The sequence below is a fragment of the Triturus cristatus genome, chromosome 4_2, assembly GCF_964204655.1.
Source record: "Triturus cristatus chromosome 4_2, aTriCri1.1, whole genome shotgun sequence".
In the NCBI taxonomy this organism is placed as follows: Eukaryota; Metazoa; Chordata; class Amphibia; order Caudata; family Salamandridae; genus Triturus; species Triturus cristatus.
The window spans coordinates 620007895-620029451 of record NC_140586.1 but is presented as its reverse complement, the minus strand read 5'-3'; positions in this window follow the sequence as shown (position 1 = coordinate 620029451).

Genomic DNA, 21557 nt, shown 5'->3' with positions numbered 1-21557 from the left:
TTGTGCGGCTCCGCGTCCGTCGCTGGCATCGTAAGCGCCGAGATGATGTCATGGAGACTACCTAGGTGCCACCCATGCGTGCAGACGTCAGTTCTGTACACGACTTTCCGCGCCAGGAAAGCAGAGCCATGCAAGAAACTGACACTGGTGCCAAGAAAACTAGGGCCCTGAAAGGGATGACCTTAACCCTAGAAATCAGTTTGCATAACGGGGAGAATGGGTGGGGCGGTAAGGAATCTATCACTAACTAATGTCTCTTACAGATATATCATTACACAGGTAGTAACTTGTGCATCTGAAAGAGACACATTAGTGATAGATTACTTACCTTAGAATAGATACCCCAGCAATACCAACCCGGGTGGTGGGTCTGCGAATAGATTACACCAGAAAGTCACGGAGAAGAGAACGGCCAAAGCAGCCGGCCAAAGAAGCCGCCTCTCCGGACCTGTCTGTCAAGGCAGTAATGCTTGGTAAACGTGTGCAGCGAGGCCTACGTAGCTGCCTGACAAATGTCCTGCAAGGGGACTCCGAGTCCCAAGGCAGTAGAGGCCGCCGTCGCCCTGGTAGAATGGGCACGCAGCTCCACAGGAGGCTCCTTCTTAGCCAACGAGTAACGGGCCTTGATACAGAGAACGACCCACCGAGAGAGTTTGTGCACAGCCCGACCTCTTTTGGCGCCCACGTAGCCAACTAAGAGCTGGTCATCCACCCGGAACTGTCGTGTGCGCTGCAGGTAGAACAATGGCGCACGTTTTGGGTCCAGACGATGGATCCTCTCTTCCTCTTTGGAAGGATGCGGAGGCGGAAAGAAGGTAGGTAAAGTGATGGTCTGCCCGATGTGGAAGGGCTTGACAACCTTTGGCAAGAAAGAAGGACGGGTCCTTAAAACCACCTTGTCCGGATGAACAGAAAGGAAAGGAGGTTTAGAAGAAAGAGCCTGGAGTTCACCCACTCTTCTGGCAGAGGTGATCGCTACCAGGAAAGCCGTCTTGAGAGTGAGAAGACGCAAAGGACAGGTATGAAGGGGCTCGAAGGGAGCGCACATCAAATATGTCAAGACAAGGTTTGAGTCCCATTGAGGCATTATGAACGGCACAGGAGGAAACGTGTGTGCAATGCCTTTCAGGAAACGGTTAACATCAGGGACTTAAAAAGAGAAGGCTGATCTGGAAGCCATAAAAAGGCAGAGATGGCTGAAAGATAACCTTTGACAGTGCCCAGAGCAGAGCCCTGCTGGGCCAAAGAAAGAAGGAACAGAAGGACTTCGGAAAGAGGGGCAGAAAGGGGATCCACAGTCTTAGCTGTGCACCATGCCACAAACTTGCTCCATCTGCAGGCGTATACAGTTTTAGTGGAGGGACGCCTGGCTGCCAGAATGACATCACAGACTTCGGGAGGAAGATCAAAAGCTGTCAACTGTCGCTGCTCAATCTCGACAGGTGGAGGCTGAACAGGTTCGGATGAAGGACCGTCCCCTGCTGCTGTGACAGAAGATCCTCCCGAAGAGGAAGTCAGATCGGGGGATCGATCGCCATGCTGAGTAGCTCGCGATACTAGTATCTTCGTGCCCAATCCGGAGCCACAAGGATGACTTGGGCCCGGTCGCGCCGAATCTTCTTCAGCACTCTGGGCAGAAGTGGTATAGACGGAAAGGCGTACACAGACCGCAACTCCACTCGTGCCGAAAAGCTTAGCCGAGCGAGTGCCGCCTTGGAAATTCCAACGCGCAGAACTGATGACATTGTGCGTTCTCTTTGGTGGTGAATAGATCTAACCAAGGCTTTCCCCACTGCTGAAAGAGACCTTGCGCCACGTCCGAGTTCAGACGCCATTCATGATCCATCAAGCACCGGCGGCTGAGTTTGTCCGCCCTGGCGTTCAGAGAACCTGCCAGGTGTTGAACCACCAAGGTAATGCCTTGATGTTCCAGCCATGTCGAGAGGCGCAGAGCCTCCTGAAATAGGGTCCATGACCCCACCCCACCCTGTTTGTTGCAATACCACATGGCGGTGGTGTTGTCCGTGAACACCTGGACCACACTTCCTCGGACAGAGGGAAGGAATGCCTTCAGTGCAAGACGGATCGCCCGAAGCTCTGTCACCACTGTGTGCTCCGATTGGGGAAGGGAGAGGGATCTGCCATTGACCCAATCGCGATTCGTGAGCCACCACTGCAATTGACGTGCAGTGCCCTCTGGGATCTGGACATGATCGGACAGGTTGCCCTGATGCTGCGCCCACTGGAAATTCAGGTCCTACTGCAGAGCCCGCATATGCCATCTGGTATGGCTGCACTAGCAGGATGCAGGAGGCCATCAGGCCCAGGAGCCGGAGGGTCATCCTTACTGAAACCCGGGACAGAGGCTGAAGGATCAGAATCATAGCCTGAATATCCTGGACTCGCTGCTTGGGAGGATAAACCCGAAACAGCGTCGAATCCAGAACCGCACCGATGAAGGGGAGCTTCTGAGAGGGACTCGGGTGCGACTTCGGCACGCTGATGGAGAACCCCAGCAAATGCAGGAGGTCGACCATAGTCTGAAGGTGAGTGACGACTGTCTGGGGCGAGCCCGCCTTCAACAACCAGTCGTCGAGGTAGGGGGAAGACTGACACCCCTGACTTGCACAGATGAGCTGCGACCACCGCCATCACTTTGGAGAACACTCGTGGGGCGCTGGTAAGGCCGAACGGGAGTACAGCAAATTGAAAATGCTCGCGGCCTTCCGTGAACCGCAGGTAACACCGGTGGGCCGGCAGGACGGGGATGCGAAAATATGCGTCTTGCAAGTCACAGTCATCATCTTGAACTTCTCCTTCCGGAGGAAGCGATTGACGTTCCTGAGGTCCAAGATGGGGCGCAGGCCCCCTTTGTCCATCTTGGGGACCAGAAAGTAGTGGGAATAGCAACCACACCCTACTTCTGGCCCAGGAACGCGCTCGATGGCCCCCTTGTCCAAGAGGGCCGTGACTTCCTGCCAGAGTTGCACCAATTGATCCCCCGGCCTGCGGTGGCACCGAGGTGGCATGGCTGGAGGGGAGGACTGAAAAGGAAGAGAATAACCCCTGGGGATGATCTGTAACACCCACTTGTCCGATGTGAGATTGCGCCAGTGGGGGAGGTGGTGGCGGATCCTGCCACCCACCGGCGTGGGGTGCTCCATAAAGCTTGGATTAGGAAGGATTGAAGTTAAAAGCAGTGGAGGTGGACTGACCCCCACGCTGATTCCCAGAGCCGCCCCTGCGGCCGCACTGAGGCTCGTTCTGCACAGGCTTGCTGAAGGAGCGTGCCTGGGCACCTCTGCCATGGCCACGAAAGGAACAAAATGCAGGAGTGGCCGGACTTTTTGAGGAAAGGCCCAAGGACTTGGCCCGCGAGTCCTTAAACGCTATCCTGGCTGAAGAGGGGTGAAACCCCGAAACCGGTCCTAGGATGCTTGTTTCTGGTCCAGGGAGGACTTGGCCTGGCAGTTCGGGCTGGACTGTTCCCATTGGGCACAAGGTCAAGACTGATTTGCATTTGGCTGGAACCAAACTGGAATGGCATGGTGAGCAAAAAAACGATGGATTTAGGCCCAGATCTCTGTACTGGGTTGAATGTCTGACATTGTTCTGCATTCTGTCCATCAATAGTTCTTTTTGCATTCAAGCCAATTCTTAGACATGTGCAGTAATGCCATTAAGTTTATATGGTGCTGGGAGTTTTTCATTATGAACTCCACAGCATCATTATGGCTTTACTTAAAACTGGAAAGTTTGGTATCAAACTTCCCAGCACATTAAACCCACACTGATGCCAGTGTGGAATATAATGGAAAATGCACTCAGAGGGCATCTTAGAGATGCCCCCTGAAAAACGACCACTCTGGTGGGTTCCCTGACTGGTACACACTAGCCTGCCACCACGAGACAGGTTTCTGGACCCCTGGGGTGGGAGCTTTCGCTCCCTGAGCCCAGAAACTAAGCCTTTCCTGGGCAGAGGTGTTCACACCTCCCCCAGGCCAGGAAGAGCCATCTGTGGCAGGGGAGCTTCAAAGGTCATGCCACCTTTGTAATGCGACCTCCCCAGTCTCTCCTGCTATCAGGAGCAGGCCCTCATCCTGTTTCTCCTCCATTTCAGCGGGAAGACAGGCGGGAAAAATTAGCCAGCCCAGATGGTGTGTCCACCTCTGCAAACCCCACCCCTCAGGTGAGGGAGGTGAGATGAATCCCACTCTTCAGTGCCGCCATCTTGCAGAAGGCAGGCACTCTCCAATCAGCATTAGGGATTCTGCCCTCTCCCCCATGTGGGGTGAGCACACCAGGGTGTAGTCACCCCAAGGTCAGTAGCCCATTGGCTACTGACCTCAAGACCCCTAAAATGCCCCCTAAATATGGTGTTTAGGGGGCAGCCCTGAACCAAGAAGGCAGACTCCCGCAACCTATGAAGAAGAAGAATGTAAGAAGACGCACCAGGAGAGGAGACTGCAGAGAACTGACTTGGCCCCAGCCCTACCGGCCCGTCTGCAGTATCCAGAGAACCTGCGCCAAACGTCGTCTTGTCCTGCAGCCAGTGACCTCCTGGGAGGACTGACTGTCTTCAACAAAGAACAGATCTCCTGTGAATAGCAGCTCTGTTCAAAAGAAAAAGCCAAGAAAGACTCAAAGCCTGCTGAGGACAAAGAAACCTGACGCCAGGAACCACCACTGCACCTGAAGTCTACGGCCCGAGTCTGAGTGGCCCACCGTTCCCAGAGAGGTCGCACAGCGCTCCAGTGTCCGAGCCCAATGTGGGTTGACCCCTCCAGGACTCCCCCACGTCGCCTGCAGCCTCTACACGGAGACCAGCCCAACCGCGAGTGGCCCGGTAAGGTGATATCCGACCTCAAAAGACACTCCTGCATCCAGCTGCCCTGCACCCTGGAGTAGAGAGCCCGAGGTGCACCTACGTCCACCCGAGCCCTCCAACTTACCTACCCAGCTGTTGGTTCCTTCCGGAAGTCGTCCTGGACTGAGCCAGCAGCCAAAATCCAAAACAGGCAACTCCATTGAAAACAACAGGGCACCCTATGCCAAAACAGCACCCTGCACCCAGCCGCCCCGCGGGTGTACTTTGGGTGCCAACACTGATTCCCCTTTGCCCTGAGACTAACACCAGGAGCTTTGCTCCCATAAGTTTGTGGCCTGCTTGTAAGCAGCCACCAACCGGAGGACCTCTATCCCCATTGGATAATATTGGGCCTCAGCACTGTGCACCCGGCCGCCCTAGTGCCGCTGAGGGTGCATGAGAGTGCATCCTTGACCCTGGGGGCACCCTGGTTCTAACCCCAATATACCAACTCCCACAAAATTGTACTTACCTGTAAACCGATAACTCAATTTTCTTCCATAGGATTGCATTGGCTGCTTTTTCCTAAAACATTATTGGTGTGGAGTTGGTTTTGTATGAAACATTGAAAAACTGCAAATAACTAAAAACTGCTTTCCTTACCTTTTCTCTAGGAAATGTCCCAGAGTGATATCTAGGCATATCACACTGAGTAGAAAAAGTAATCCATAAAGTAATCTGTAAAGTAATCAGACGTAACCTAACAGTAATTTCCACTGTATTGAAAGCCTTTACAAACCTGTAACAATGTCATTTTCATTCAGCTTGCTTGCTTGCATTGTTCAACCTGCCTTGAAAAGTAAAATTTTCACTTACCTGTTCCAGGCTTCCTTGGTTCTAGAAAATAAATATAACAATAATATTTTTATACAAATCAAATTGGTCTGAGTTCAGTCTGAGTGTGTGACATCATTTGCTGATTGAATGTGTACAACAAATGCTTAACACTACCCTCTGATAAAGCCTTACTGCTCGCCCACACTACCACAAAGAGAGAGTAAGGTGCCATCTACAGTTACCTCTGCCTACCTTTGGGGTTCCAATGGACTCTGTGCACACTATACCTCATTTTGGAATAGTATATACAGAGCCAGCTTCCTACAGTGTACCTTCTACCCCAAGTACAGAAACAAGCACAGACAATGGTCAGAGGACTTGCTTATCAGGAATTCTTGTCTGAACTAGCTCTTTTAGTTATGCGACCCACCCATCAACAGCAACTTTCTCTTTGTGGCAAACTTGTCATTTGCATTTTAATGTTTTTTTTCTCACTTTTTAGAAGATTATGAGACCGGGTCAGATGAATCATGATTTATGGACAATTAGCACTCCTCTACGCCATTTACTGAGTGATTGCGGAGCCTTATATAGGTTATAAAACCAGGTCATTCCTGAATCCAGAACTCTAGCAGTCAAAGCTTGCTTTAGTGTACCATTAGCTTGCTTCCCCACACAGTTCAATTCTGGACAAAAAAAAGTAAAAGACTAGTACTCACACTCCCAGAGCGGACATGTCCTCCATCAATGCCTTAGCAGCAAAAGCATGACCATTGTCTGAATGAAATGCATGAACTGCTCTTACACCACTAGGCACTGAAAGTCTTTTATGACTGCTCAAGTCGCAGCAGTCTTTGGTGGCCACACCCAAAGGAATCTATAACATGAATTTACTGAAATCAATATATATTTATATTAATTTCTGGCAATGGACCAAAATGTTAAAGAAAACACCACTGAAGGGTGTATTGGATATTCTAATGGAAGTTAAGCACTGTTCTTATACTTCATTTGTTGACAAACGTTACATTGCGGTCAATTTTTATGTGCATTCTTTGATGATCAATATCGCTGCTGTAGCACTGATGCCAGCATGAGCCGAGACCACACTTCATTAGCTGCTCTTATCAGATCTAATCAAGCTCTTGCATAAGGTATAAGCTTATCTCCAACCCTAAGTTAAAAAAAACCCATAAGAACATTTTCTTAGGCTATAGGAGTATTTGGAGGAGAAACTGTTAGGAAGTGTTTCGCTTTTATATTTTGTCACCATAATGGCTGTATCGATAGTCATTTGAGAGAGTCACAGTAGACACCTTAAAGGTCTTTACCACAGATAAATCAGCTGCACATAACCCTTCAGTGTGAATTCCTTCACTTTTACTGGCCATGGTATATTGTACATGGCCGGGGACGAGGCCAGGCCTGGTAAGGTGCCGGATGCAAGTTGCTAGCGCTGAGTCCATAGGTTTGCACATCGGTGACGCCTGGAGTCCCCACACAGTTGTCTTGTGCAGTTTGGGCCCCCTCTGAACTCTCATTGGCCTTCAGCCGCATCGCATTGCTGACTTAGTGGCTCTGGGCTGTTCCGCGTACACAAGCAGGCACTCCTTGCTTCCCTCACTGTGCAAATGAATGACTCCCAACTTCCCCTCAAAGTCTGGAGCATACCACTCCTATTAGTGCTGAGACCAGCGGCTCCTACTCAAAGCGTTACCACGGCAGACCCCTGAGCGGCTGCGGAGGGGGCTCGCGCTGCATAGCTGCACCACTGCTGAAGGAACCTGCCCTGGCGCACACCATAACAGTCTGGACTGAGTGCTAGGCCGGTTTGGGGAAAATAGCACAAAAGGCATAGGTTGGCGGCAGCATTGGTATCTAGTGTTTGACCCTGCTGCAGTGATTAGCAGACTGAAACGTGGCTGGAGGCCCTGCTGCCCTCGTAATGAACCTCTGTTGAGCCCGGCCCTGCCTCCTGCTCAGCGACTCTACTCACCACCGTGGGGGCTGCGAGGGTGTGCTGTCACGCAGAGACCTTGTGGCCTCTGCGACTGGCCCTGGTTGGATCCTGGCCCATATATTACCAGGCTTCGCTTGCCCCTGTTGGGGCTAGAGGTGAGTGACAATGCAGACTCTCCTGTTGAGGATGGGACCCTTTTTAGGCACTCATCGGGCTCAAAACTTGACACTACCTGTGCGACTCACTGCAGAACTTTCTTGGGCATCCTGTGCAGCCTGCATTTCTATACACTTGACGGCAAAGGGGACTCTCAAAAAGTTGTTCCTTGGTATTGGAGGAGACCAACCCTGGGGAACACTTAGCATTACCCACGCAAACACCCGAGAACTCCTTGGCGCCATCACCTCCGCCCGGATTGAAGTGCGGGGTGTGCGCTAACCCACCAATCTGACTCACAAACCTCAGAGACATTGAATTAGGACTGAAATTCCACATTGCAGCATCATACGCTATGGACAGACTATGCTCTGCCACACCAGCACCATCTCCAGCCCCCCGTACCCTTAATCGGCCCAGACACACCACTATTGAATGCTACCCTTTGCTTTCCACATCAGACAAGTTGAACAAAGTACTGGCCACCATCGAACACTCTAGGGTCTCCATGGAGACCAGGCCTGGGTCCTTCTCTACCGAACTGAGCTTCCTGTGCAATGACCACCGCAAGCTTGTGGATAAGGTTTCAGATGGAGAGAAGGCCCTAGCTACCCTCCAACCACTGTCAGCTGACAACCGGTTGGCGATCCGAGATTTGCAGGAACTTGTACATCTTGAAGACAGAGCGGAAGGTCGCCCGCTGAGAAGCAAAGTACGTATCTTGGGGCTGTCGGTAAGGTGTTGAAGGCCAAGACCCCCTTTCCTACTGTAAGAAGCTGGCTCTGTATTTTGTATACCACTAGGCGATTATACCATGCACAGAGTCCAAACGTTCCCCCCAGAAGCTTACAGGGCTCAATGCAAACCCAAAGTGCTCCATTTGCAGGAATGTAAGTCATTTGCTGATCACGCAATGACCAATAGACGACACACAACTCAAAAAAGAGTTCCACACCAACTTTATAAAAAATACGTTTTCTCAAGACTTATTTTAAGACCAAGATCTTTGCAAAAAGGTAAGTACCTTTTTAAGTAGAAATTCTTTTCAATTTCAAAAGTGGCCACAGTGCAATTTTTAGTCTTGGCACTGTTAACCTATGGAGGAAAACAATAATGCAGTTTTACGGGTGCAGAGGTCAAAGTAGAAGATCAGACCCAATGTTACCCAATGGAGACTGGCAGTGCATGAAGACACAGCTTGCAGTTAAGTAAAGCGCATGCAGGGCTCAAGCTTTGGAGGTTTAGGCAAGAATGGGGGGGGAGGGCACAAAGCAGCACCAAACATCCTCCACCAGCGGCACAGGGGAGACCATGTGCAGGGTGCAAAAACAGTGTTGGGTGCATTATGCAATTCAATGGAGAAACTCGGTTTGGGAAACAGGCTGAAGGTGACTAACTGGAGGCTGCACAAAGGAAACCAGCAACAGCAGAGGTAAGATGAGATGCTGTAGGTCATAGGGACACCATTGGTCCAGCTCTCCAAGACCCAGGGGCTTCGGTGCAGGGATGTCCAAGAGGGGTCAGACAACGCTGGACTTACATTCAGGATCGCTGGGGAATGTTTTCTGGATCAGTGGGCCACCTGGACAGAGGTCAGATGTGTTCGGTGAAGAGTGGTTAGGGATCGCAAATCCAGAGGGCACCAGAGTCTTTTGGGTTGGTTTCTTGTGGACAGAGCCGCTGTCCTCTGGAGTTCTGGTCTTCTTCAAAAGCAGGCAGTGTTCCCAGGGGTTGTAGAGGTCACTGGCTGCAGGACAGGCATGGTTTCTTTGTAGGTACCTGGAGGGCTGCAGGGAGGCCGGTAAGGATGGCTGTCAATTCAGTGAGCACAGCATCTTCGTCCTCCTTTTTAGGTCGGCAGGAACTAGTTTCAGGGTCTGGGGGAGACAACGGACTACTAGATTTGGGGGCGTTTTAAGGGAGTGACAGGTAGGGCCAATGGGTACCGTACCTGGTGTGTACACACCTCAGTTATACCACCCAACTTTAGGAGGGGGCATAGTCCTAGCTCTGATTGGAGGTGTATCCCCATCTTCAACACAGTGGGGATTGAAACATGTGCTTCACCTCACATCCCTCACGTTAGGGGTGGAGTTGGAGGAGGTGGACACCTCCTATTCTTCCTAGTTTTTCCTGCCGGTCCTGGGGGAGGAGGTGACACCTCCAACCAGAATGTGCTTTGTTTTTGGTCTCAGAGAACTGAGGCTCTCGACCCAGGGTTCCAGAGACATGTCTCATGGGGGCAGGCTGCCTTAAGCCAGTCTGTGACCACACCAGGGTTGGTAGGTTTTCAGGGGGCACCTCTGAGGTACATTTCAATAAATCCTATCAGTGTGGGTTATTGAGAGGAGTAGTTTGGTACCAAATACTCCTGGGTTCAGTGTAGCCCTCATGATTCTGGGGAACTTGAGTTATAGAGTTTTCAGTCCATGGATTCTCTATGGCTTCCATGGAACTTACAATATCCAAGAATAGACAAATATTGTAGTGGCGAATCTGCTCATGCAGATATGCCCACACCTGTGATATAGTGCCCCCGCCTTATGGTTATAAAGCCTGCTAGAGGGGTGACTTACCTATACCTCAATCAGTGTTAGCTGTCATGGCACACAGGCAGTGTGCCATGTCGACTTAGTCGTTTTGGCTGCACCAGGCCATGCATGCTGCAGTGGCAGTCTGCATAGCTCAGGAGAGGGGTCCCTAGGGGACCGCTCTTCAGTCCCAATGCCATAGGTACCAAGGTACTATTTACTAGGGACTTACAGGGGGCCTGAAGGGTCAACTGTGGAACAGTTTTAGGGAACAACCACTGGTACAGTGGATCTGGTTGGCAGGGACCCTGTGCACTACAACCTAAACCACATAATTTTCCAGGAAAACGGGTATGGCTAATCATGTCAAAAGAGGCACTTTCTCACACCTATCCAGAGTCCTGGTTCAAGAAATTCACCTCACCATTGGATCTAAATCCCTTTTTCTCCTTAGAAAGGGTGCATCGGGAGCCTTCTTGCCGCAATCCCCCAGGGGCCCATTCTCGACCTATACTGGCAAAGCTCCTACACCACAGGGACAGGGATGTTCTCCTGTGGGCTGATAGGGATGCTGGTCCACTCCAGCTGGATGACAAGGTCTTCATGTGGTTCCTGGACTGCACCCAGGCTGTTCAGTGCCAGTGCCGTCCTTCCTAGAGGTCAAACATCCGCCCGCCAGATGGGGTTCCATTACTCGTTGCTGTTCCCCAAACAGCAGATAACCCAGAGTGTTCTACCGTCCCCTTTTTTCCAGTTTTCTCAGACACTGCAGGACTCCACCAGACACAGCCCATTCTTGTATTATTCTTAGGTTTGTTAAATTATTTTGTGACCAGACTTACTCAGCGAGCACTTCACCTTATATGTAGACACTGCCACATGCAGAGCTGCTTTACAAATCCCATCTTGGTTGGTCCCCTAGTGTCGTTCTCCCTGACCACTATGAATGGCCCTGATTCAGTCAGGCCTACTGCTTCACCTTAACTTGTTCATCCACGTCCCTCACAATGTGGGATTCCAAGGTGACCGGCGCTCCTTGCTGGGTTCAACATGACTCCGCCATTGTAGAATAGGACGCAATGGACACCACATTCCACTTCCAAGCCAGGCTACACCCCACGTTAGACTAGAGCTCTTTATTTATTTTTACTATGCTCAGTTTGGGCATACTACCGGATGTTGTAGGCTTCACAAGTTATTTCCCTGTTCTTTGATAATTTTATTCAACCCCTCGCCCCCAAGACTAGCTCTGGCAGGCTGACCTTACACATTTTACATTGCATGGGCTGGGCGGTTCCGAGGGATGGGAGTACCCCCAGATGGCAACCTGCCACGTGTGCAGCACACAACCCCCTTTGTTTGTTATAGCACCCCCACGCCCGATATTTGACTATCTTTAAATGTGCATGGAATGCACATAGCCAGGAAACAGGATGCAATTTATTCCAATGCTAGACTCCAACAGGCACACAATCCTACTACAAGTCACATACCAGAAGCAGAGAAAGAACATTTTAATAAACGCTGATGGGGCACCAAACATGCTACTACCTACTCTACATATGCCTATGGTGTCCTGATCTGGGTTAGACCCAAGGTCCCCTTTCAGGAAATCAACATGATTATAGATAAAGACTGTAGGTAAGTACTTCTTGAGGACCGTCCCATACTCATTGAGAGTATTTATTCCCCCAATGTACATCAGGGTACCTTTTGGAATACCCTTTCCACCAAACTAGTGTATAAGAGGCAGTTGCTTTGGGTATTAGGAGGTGTTACAATTGCATGTTGGATTCAGGCTTAGAGAGGTCCCATCCTCCTCTAGAGCACTCTCCCACTTATGCGCAGGAGGACTGCATCTGGAGCTGGACTCATCATTAGTCTCTCTCGGATGCCTAGAGAAGTTTTCATCCTAGTGATAAGCTCACTATTATCATTATGTGCCCCATAATCTCTATGTACGCCTTGACCGGTTCCTATGCTCCACATCCGTGCTACCCCTTGTTCGTCACTCGGACTTTCTGGGTAGTATTGTTTTCAGATCAGTACGCTCATGTGGTTGACCTATGCTGGCAGCTTCCACGTCCCCAAACAACGATGTGGCAGCTTCCACAAGACTGCCTGGAAGACCCGGTCTTCTGAGAGACACAGGAGACTCATATCCAGCACTACACTTTGCTGTAGATCACAATACCGCCTCCAATAGAACCCTTGAATGGGATGCTTACAACTAGGTGATGAGAGGTGCCTGTATACAGGAGATAGTGGGTGTTCTTAGAACTTTAGATAACGAAATCGTGGAAACCAAGCGGCTTTTTTCTTAACTGGGTACGGCAGAGTACCGTGATCCCACAGCTGATCAGACAGTCGTAAAAGCTAAAACTGACTATTCAGCTCCCCTAGAGCGCCTGCGGCACTAGGTCCACGCAGGCAAAGTGCATAGAGAAGGGGATAAATCAGACCGCCTTCTGGCTTGGCTGATTAGGCAGGAGACTTCTGTCAGTGTCATCACGGAAATAGTCACTTGCACAGGTTCCACAGTGCGCGCTCACAGTGAGATATTCCAGGAATTCCAAGCCTATTACTCTTACGTCTACCAAGCCGCACAGGTTGACTCAACAACATCTGCACACGCGTTTCCTGCAGCTGGCACCCTTCTGCACATCGTGGATGATACTAGACTTTCCCTAGATGCCTAAATTACGATGACCAAAGTAGTGCCGGTGTTTCGAGAGATGGCCCACAACAAAATGCTAGGTCTGGATGGACTACCACTGGAGTATTATGCTAATTTCTCTTCTTCCCCCTCGTCTTTTGGAGAGGTTTGAAGCAGCCCTCCACACTGGTGAACTTCCACAGTTGCTTCGGGAGACCCTCCTTGTTTCCATCCTCAAGTCTTACAGAGAACCCGCTCACCTGGAATTCTACCGGCCTATCGCCATCTTTGAGGTGAATTATAAAATAGTAGGGAAGATCCTTGCCAGGAGGTATGCCAAGTCCTCTCTGAGCTTATACACTCAGATCACAATGAGTTCGTCAGAGCACTTCCCAGAACATGCAGCTTCTCTTTCACCTGCAAGATCGGGTCCAGGGTCACTTTCAACGTGCTGCCTGCCTCATATTAAATCTAGAAAAGACGTTTGATAAGTTGTGGTGGGATGATCTTTCTCTTGTACTAGCAGGGATGGTCGTTGGGACGAGGTTGCTTACTTATATCCGGCTCCTTTATACCAAGCTGTCATCTCGGATGCATCTGGTTTGACTTGTTTCAGCCTCCCTTCTGATAAGTTAAGGCACTAGGCAGGGGTGCGGACCCTCCCCCCGGTCTTTGCGATGGCAATGGAGCCGCAGGCAATTCGGTTACGCAGGGAGGGCATGGAATGTGGAATATGCCTTGAAGACAGGCAGTGTCATTATACTCAGAAGATATACTACTACAAGATGTCATGACTGATCCTCCGCCACGCCATGATTGCTAATCTGCATTTTAATATGTAGCAGGCCTCCAGGTTACCTGGTCGAAGTCTTCAGTCTAACCACTTTGTTCTGGTTAGTCACCATGAATTGCACCAACTAAGTTCTCCCTCACCAAGGTATACGAGGAGGCAACCCGCTACTTAGAGATCCGTCTTTATCATATACCTCTCAATCTTTATGAGGGGAACAGGTCACAAGTCCACTTTTGAAAATCTCTACCTCTGGCCCCGATTGGCAAGATTGCATTGGGAAAAGATGCTGATTTTACTTCACCTCCAACACTTTTATGCCAACCTACACGTCAGACCACCAAAGTCTCTCTTAAATGAACTGGAATTCCTTTTGTGTGTTCTTATTTGGGGCAACAGAAGTCTCCCTTAAGAAACTACAACTGCCAATGGGAGGGGGAAGACTAATTGCCCCCTCCATCAAAGCGTACTATCTGGCATATCAGATGAAGTGGCTGCCGCACTGGGCTGCTGGGCGCTACATTGGTAAAACAAGCGATGACCGTGGGGTTCTGCCGTGGCCACGGTGCGAGGCTATCTCCTCCCCCCTGATGCCCAGCTTCTTTCCTTCGACTAATGGACTACAGACAACGGCTTACTGCCGGGACAATTGCTTATACACCAGCAGCTTCATATCACCTGCCAAACTGTTTGGGACACCTTAGAGGGGGAACCTCTCACCCACCATTTGGTGTTGCAGGCCATCCTCACCGTGTGCGATGGCCATCACCTAATCACATGGCTGTACAGGGCCATTTGTGAACTTGTAGATGTTCCTTTCCCGCACTTAGACGAAAATGGGAGGAAGACTTTGGGAGGGCACTTCATGATGGAGAATGGGAACAAGCATTGGAGCTCCCACAGCAGATCTCCTTGAACTCTTGCTTCAAAAACATCCAGTTCAACATCCAGTTCTTGATTACACAGAGCTTATCTTATTATGGTCCTGTTCAGCCCTGCAAAGTTAATGGCAGTCTGTACAATCCACTCTACAGGTGGTCACGGAATTGCCTAACCACTACATATGGAAAGTCTGTGCTTTAGGCATAAAAAACAATACGAGGTGCGCATGTGTTTTGCGCCTCTTATGCTTCTCCTTGCTAAGCACGCGCTCACTCTCTGGTGGCGATCACTGACGGCTCCACCGGTGGCAGTTTAGCACTGGGTGATACTCGGGTGGAGGGGCAGAGGAGGAGGCTCTCCATTATGAGAAGATATGACATGAAACGTTCTCTCAACCCCCGAGTGGGCTACCCTTCTCACAAAATTCCTGCAGGAAGTTGGGAATGATTATCTCCCCCCATGCGTTCTGCCGGCCTGTTTAATGGTTGTCCCTCTCTCAAAAACCTGGATTAATATGAATCTTACTGCCCTCCCTAGCTTATATAACGACAAAGGAACCTCCCTGCGGGCCCATCCCCCACCACCTGCCCTCTTTGTTGACCAACCAGCCTATAGTTTATACCCAGCCACACTCGGAGACATCAACGAGCGTGCCTCCTCTGTTCATGTGTTTCACTCTCAATAGTTTTGGCCTGCCGCCAACAACCTCGTCACCTGCCCAGTCTCTTTCTTAGCTTCCATTTTCCCCCCCCAGACAGTGACTCGGCAACGGGGTTCAAGCGGAACTCCTCGGTACATGACGACAATCAGGCCACAATCTTTGATGAATTATGTACAGAAGCAAAATACCTCTGTATGATTGTGATGTATCACTGTCTATTTGGCACTGCATATTGTTTGCAATGTACTTTTGAACAGCACTCTATTAGCAACTGTTGTATATGCTGTAAAACTTTTTTTAAATTGTATATTGCACATGGACCAAAAGAAGCTTGCCTATAGAACAGCTACCTTTCACAAAAGCGACTTTGCTTGATCAATCTGACTTTTGAATGTCTGAATCCGCTCAGGTGTCAATGTAGTAAGTCTACATTGTTACCTTACATGCAAAACGCCTAATCTGATATAAGTGTGTGAACTGACGGACCAGCTTTACTGGAGGACAATTGTGAGGAGATTAATTACAGCTATTTGTGCAGTTGAATCACCTAAAACTAGAGCGTCTATTTACGCCTTGAAGTTTCCATCTTCAAAGCGGAATATTTAGTGCAATAGCAGGCTGTGCAGTTGTCTGTATAAAACATGCTCTGGTACTCGTTTAAGAGCATCATATGTGAAGTCTGTGGTATTACTTCTTGATAGGAATTATTATAATTGCATCTTAATTATAGGATCATGCTCACATTTTACATCATTTTAATTTTGCAGCGAGGCTCATTGAAACCAGGTGCCTCAAGTAAACATGAGAAAGCTTTGATCATATGCTTTCCCTGTGGTAGAAGAAGCTTCTTCAAAATAGCTGCCTGAACTGCTATGAGAATTTTCTCACAGAGTTCTCACAGAGTTCTCACATTGTTCCTCGGCTTTCGAGCAGAAGTGTGATTTCTAAGTTATTGGGGGCCATCTGTACACTCACTGTAAACTGCATATGTGTAGAAATAAGCTAGGGGCTACCCTAATTACTAGGCTGTCGAGTGTCTGGAGATAGTCCATCTCTAACATGTCTGCCAGCATGAGATATTCCTCTCGAACATGTCTGCCAGCATGAGATATTCCGTCTCGAACATGTCTGCCAGCATGAGATATTCCATCTCTAACATGTCTGCCAGCATGAGATATTCCGGCTCTAACATGTCTGCCAGCATGAGATATTCCATCTCTAAATTGTCTGCCAGTATGAGATATTCCATCTCGAACATTTCTGCCAGCATGAGATATTCCGTCTCGAACATGTCTGCCAGCATGAGATATTCCATCTCTAACATGTCTGCCAGCATGAGATATTCCGTCCCGAACATGTCTGCCAGCATGAGATATTCCGTCCCGAACATGTCTGCCAGCATGAGATATTCCGTCTCGAACATGTCTGCCAGCATGAGATATTCCGTCTCGAACATGTCTGCCAGCATGAGATATTCCGTCTCGAACATGTCTGCCTGTACGTAAGCAGTGCGATTGTCTGTAAGTAAGCAGTGTGAGTACAATTCCTTTCAGAAAAGGTTATAACACGTAATAGCTTCATTTGCTTCGCTTAATGTAGCAATTAAGCTCTTCCAAAGTTCAAGAACCCCATGAGAGGCTGCAACTTTCTCATTATATGAAGGTTGTAAAGAAGAATACTTCTGTAGGACGTTTAGTGCCAATTCTTTACCTGCACTGGATAGTTCACATCTAAGGAACATCAAATAAGATACACAGTAAGATGTGTTTAGCGAAGAGAGGGACTATTCTGCCACCCCTTCTATATGCTCTGTTAAATCATCATCTGTAATGTATATATCATGAATATATAATAACACTCCAAACTCTTCTAGTGAGCGCTCCATAATTATTGCGCAAGAAGCAAAGGCCTATTTCTATACCTTTGAGACAATCTCAGAGGCATACTAGAATTCCTTAAATGAGAAAAGCAGTGAGCTATTGCGATTCAGGAGTCATATTTTTACTAAAGAACCAGTTTGAGATATCAAATCTCATTCGATATTTTTTCCTAATTAAATTCATAATCAGTCGAGTGGTGAGCATGTTACACACCATGCATTCGAGCGTGCATTCAAAATTCTATAATCTAACATTACTCTAAAGCAGTGGTCTGATTTCAATACTGGAAAAAGGGGAGTTCATTGTAGAATGACAATGCACTATCATATCCTGCTAACGTATTTGATCCGTATGGCCCTTATATCACGTTTCGCTTCTGACTTAAGGGCTACTGAACATGAAACTGTGGCTTACTCTTTAGGGAAATCACATGTGATACAGAGTTCTTATTCCACCCCACATAATTTCTATATAATTACGGAGCCCTTTTTAAAGCTCCAGGTTTCCAGGTCTATTTCTGTAAACTCTTGTGTTCTACTGCACCACTGCAAAGGAATATACCAGAGTGTACAATTTTGTGATTTTCTTTAAAAATTGGGTCCCTAATTAATTTTCACGTTGCCCATAATATTGCTTATGTTGGTTTTAAGTGGATGCCCCATTGTTATTGTTTTTAACTACTGGCATGTAGCAAACACGTTTTATTAAATGATTCATGAAAGTAAAGACATGGAAATCTACACAATAGTTTAGCAAAAAACATTTTTAAAGTTACATTTTTTGTGTACATTTTAGTCTCAAAGCAAAAAATTACCAATGTTGCTTTCAAGCTCCTGTATGCATTTGCATATAATCAGAGAGCATTATAAGTATCCTTAAATTGTTCAATTCTGCACCCGTTTTTAGGAGAACCACTGTCAGTAATGCAAGCTTACCTCACAGATCACTGCATTTCTTCAGATCGCTCATTTATATAGATATAGGATTTTATATAACAATTTACTTTTTAGTCATTGTTCTTTTAGCCACTTATTCTGTTATGTCCGTTTTTGTAGTTCTATATGAACGGACACATGGTCCAAAGATCGCCTGCGACAACCGAAGAAATAGAAGCATCATGCTCGCAAGAACTTAATGTAATCAACCTTTCAGATAAAATCTTAACTGACACTGAAAATAAAGTCTTTAAGAAAGGTCTGAATTTTTGCCCAACATCCCACTTGGACATTGCCCAAACTAGAATTGATCTATATAAATATACAAGGAAAATCAAATTGGCTAAAATACATGCGGAAAAAATAAAAATGAGCTGTCCAGGGAACACAACATCCCCAAGTAACATCCTCCTGGCAGAAGACATTCAAGGTTTACAATCCTCCTGGCAGAAGATATTCAAGATTTACAAACTTTATTAACAATGGGAGTGGAATCTGCATCACAACAAACAGAGGCTTTGATTTAATTTGAAGAATCACAACCACCAGTGGGAGCAGGTGAGAGTGGCCTCAAGTCAAGATATTATCCAAATTTACCATCGGGCAATAAAGTAGACTTGTAATAGACCTATATAAAATCAGACATACCATCTGTAAGGACAATCTATCGAAAAAGGAGACAGAAGCACTAAATAAATTACAACATGACAAAACCATCGAAATAAAGCCCGCCGATAAGGGCGTTAACATCATTATGGACAAAAGAGACTATATTGCAGAGGCAAGTAGACAACTCACGGATTTGGAATGCTACAATCAACTGCCTAATGACCCTACAAAAGAAATAGATATCAATCTGATAATGAACTTGCAGAAGTGGCATGAAAAAGGCTCAATAGATACAGGACGAACAAAAATATTTCAAATGCGATCACCCAACCATGGCGACATTCTACTGCCTACCAAAAATCCATAAGAGCAGAGAAAATCCTCCGGGGAGACCAATTGTCTCCGCAAATGGCTCGTTACTAGAAGCGATTTCGAATTACATCGACCACTTCTTGGTACCCTTAGTTAAAGATCTCAGCTACTACCTACGTGATACTACGGATCTTCTACAGAAACTACGAGTCACATGGCAACCAACCTTTAAACTTGTTACAATGGACGTGATTTCATTGTATACAAACATTGAACATTCAATTGGAATCCAGGCTTGTAAATGTTTTCTAGGCAAAATAAATATTCAATATTACCAGCATAACATCATGCTAATTGAAATGGTTACCTTATGCTTGGATAACAATATCTTTTTGTTTAATAAACACATTTTTAAACAAATCAAGGGATGTGCCATGGGCTTTTCTTTCTCCCCTAACTACGCCAATCTAACAATGGGATGGTTTGAACAACAACTGGTCTGGGCCCCAGAAAATGACGAATTCTTGGAAAACACGGTCTTATGGCTTTGTTTTCTAGACAATCTCCTTATCATTTGGAATGGCACGGAATCAGAATTCAAAAGATACTTTGAAAAACTGAACAACAATGTACAGAAAATGACGAATTCTTGGAAAAAACGGTCTTATGGCTTTGTTTTATAGACAATCTCCTTATCATTTGGGATGGCACAGAATCAGAATTCAAAAGATACTTTGAAAAATTGAACAACAATGTATCCAAACTGAAATTCACTTTTGAGATCAGTGCCAAAAAAGTAACATTCCTGGATACAAACATTTACGTGGAAAACAACTTCCTCCATACAACATTACATCGCAAAAAAACATCTACTAATGCAATATTACATGGTGAAAGTTTTCACAATGAATCATTGAAATGGAGCATCCCCTGTGGGGAGTTTTTAAGGCTCAGAAGGAACTGCTCTGCAGATACTGAATTCGCGAAACATAGTACACAAGCAAGTAACAGATTCAGTAAACGCAAATATCCCAGAAAAGTAATTGAAAAAAGCTTACAGAGTGTTAACACAACAACAAGGGGATATTCTAAATAAGACAAAACCAAAGACGGCGGAATCTGAACAATCTCAAACAACAAGATTGATTACAACTTACAGTGCGGAAAACAAGAGCCTGATCAAGATCATTAACAAGTATTTGCAATGCAATAGGTCTCGCATTTATAAGAGTTTGAGCTATTGGCATTGTAAAATTACAATGCCTTTTATTTATGTTTTGGTTTTAAAACAAATAAAAGGCATCGTCATTTACAATGTCAGTAGCATAAACTCGCATAAAAGCAGTGTGGAGTGCAGCAGTGTGCAGCAGTGTGCGGCATGCAGCAGTGTGAGGCGTGCAGCAGTGTGAGGCGTGCAGCAGTGTGCGGCGTGCAGCAGTGTGCGGCGTGCAGCAGTGTGCGGCGTGCAGCAGTGTTTCGTGTAGCAGTGTGAGGCATGCAGCAGTGTGATGTGCAGCAGTGTGAGGCATGCAGCAGTGTGCGGCGTGCAGCAGTGTGCTGCGTGCAGCAGTGTGCGGCATGCAGCAGTGTTTCGTGTAGCAGTGTGAGGCATGCAGCACTGTGGCGTGCAGCGGCGTGCAGCAGTGTGCGGCGTGCAGCAGTGTGCGGCGTGCAGCAGTGTGCGGCGTGCAGCAGTGTTTCGTGTAGCAGTGTGAGGCATGCAGCACTGTGGCGTGCAGCGGCGTGCAGCAGTGTGCGGCGTGCAGCAGTGTGCGGTGTGCGGCGTGCAGCAGTGTGCGGTGTGCGGCGTGCAGCAGTGTGCGGCGTGCGGCGTGCAGCAGTGTGCGGCGTGCGGCGTGCAGCAGTGTGCGGCGTGCAGCAGTGTGAGGTGTGCGGCGTGCAGCAGTGTGAGGTGTGCGGCGTGCAGCAGTGTGAGGTGTGCGGCGTGCAGCAGTGTGAGGTGTGCGGCGTGCAGCAGTGTGAGGTGTGCGGCGTGCAGCAGTGAGTAGTGCAGCAGTGTGCAGCAGTGTTTCGTGCAGCAGTGTGCGGCGTGCAGCAGTGAGTAGTGCAGCAGTGTGCAGCAGTGTTTCGTGCAGCAGTGTGCGGCGTGCAGCAGTGTGCGGCGTGCAGCAGTGTGCGGCGTGCAGCAGTGTGCGGCGTGCAGCAGTGTGAGGCGTGCAGCAGTGTGAGGCGTGCAGCAGTGTGAGGCGTGCAGCAGTGTGAGGCGTGCAGCAGTGTGAGGCGTGCAGCAGTGTGAGGCGTGCAGCAGTGTGAGGCGTGCAGCAGTGTGAGGCGTGCAGCAGTGTGAGGCGTGCAGCAGAGACACGTGGAGGGTGGGGAGAGACACGTGGAGGGTGGGGAGAGACACGTGGAGGGTGGGGAGAGACACGTGGAGGGTGGGGAGAGACACGTGGAGGGTGGGGAGAGACACGTGGAGGGTGGGGAGAGACACGTGGAGGGTGGGGAGAGACACGTGGAGGGTGGGGAGAGACACGTGGAGGGTGGGGAGAGACACGTGGAGGGTGGGGAGAGACACGTGGA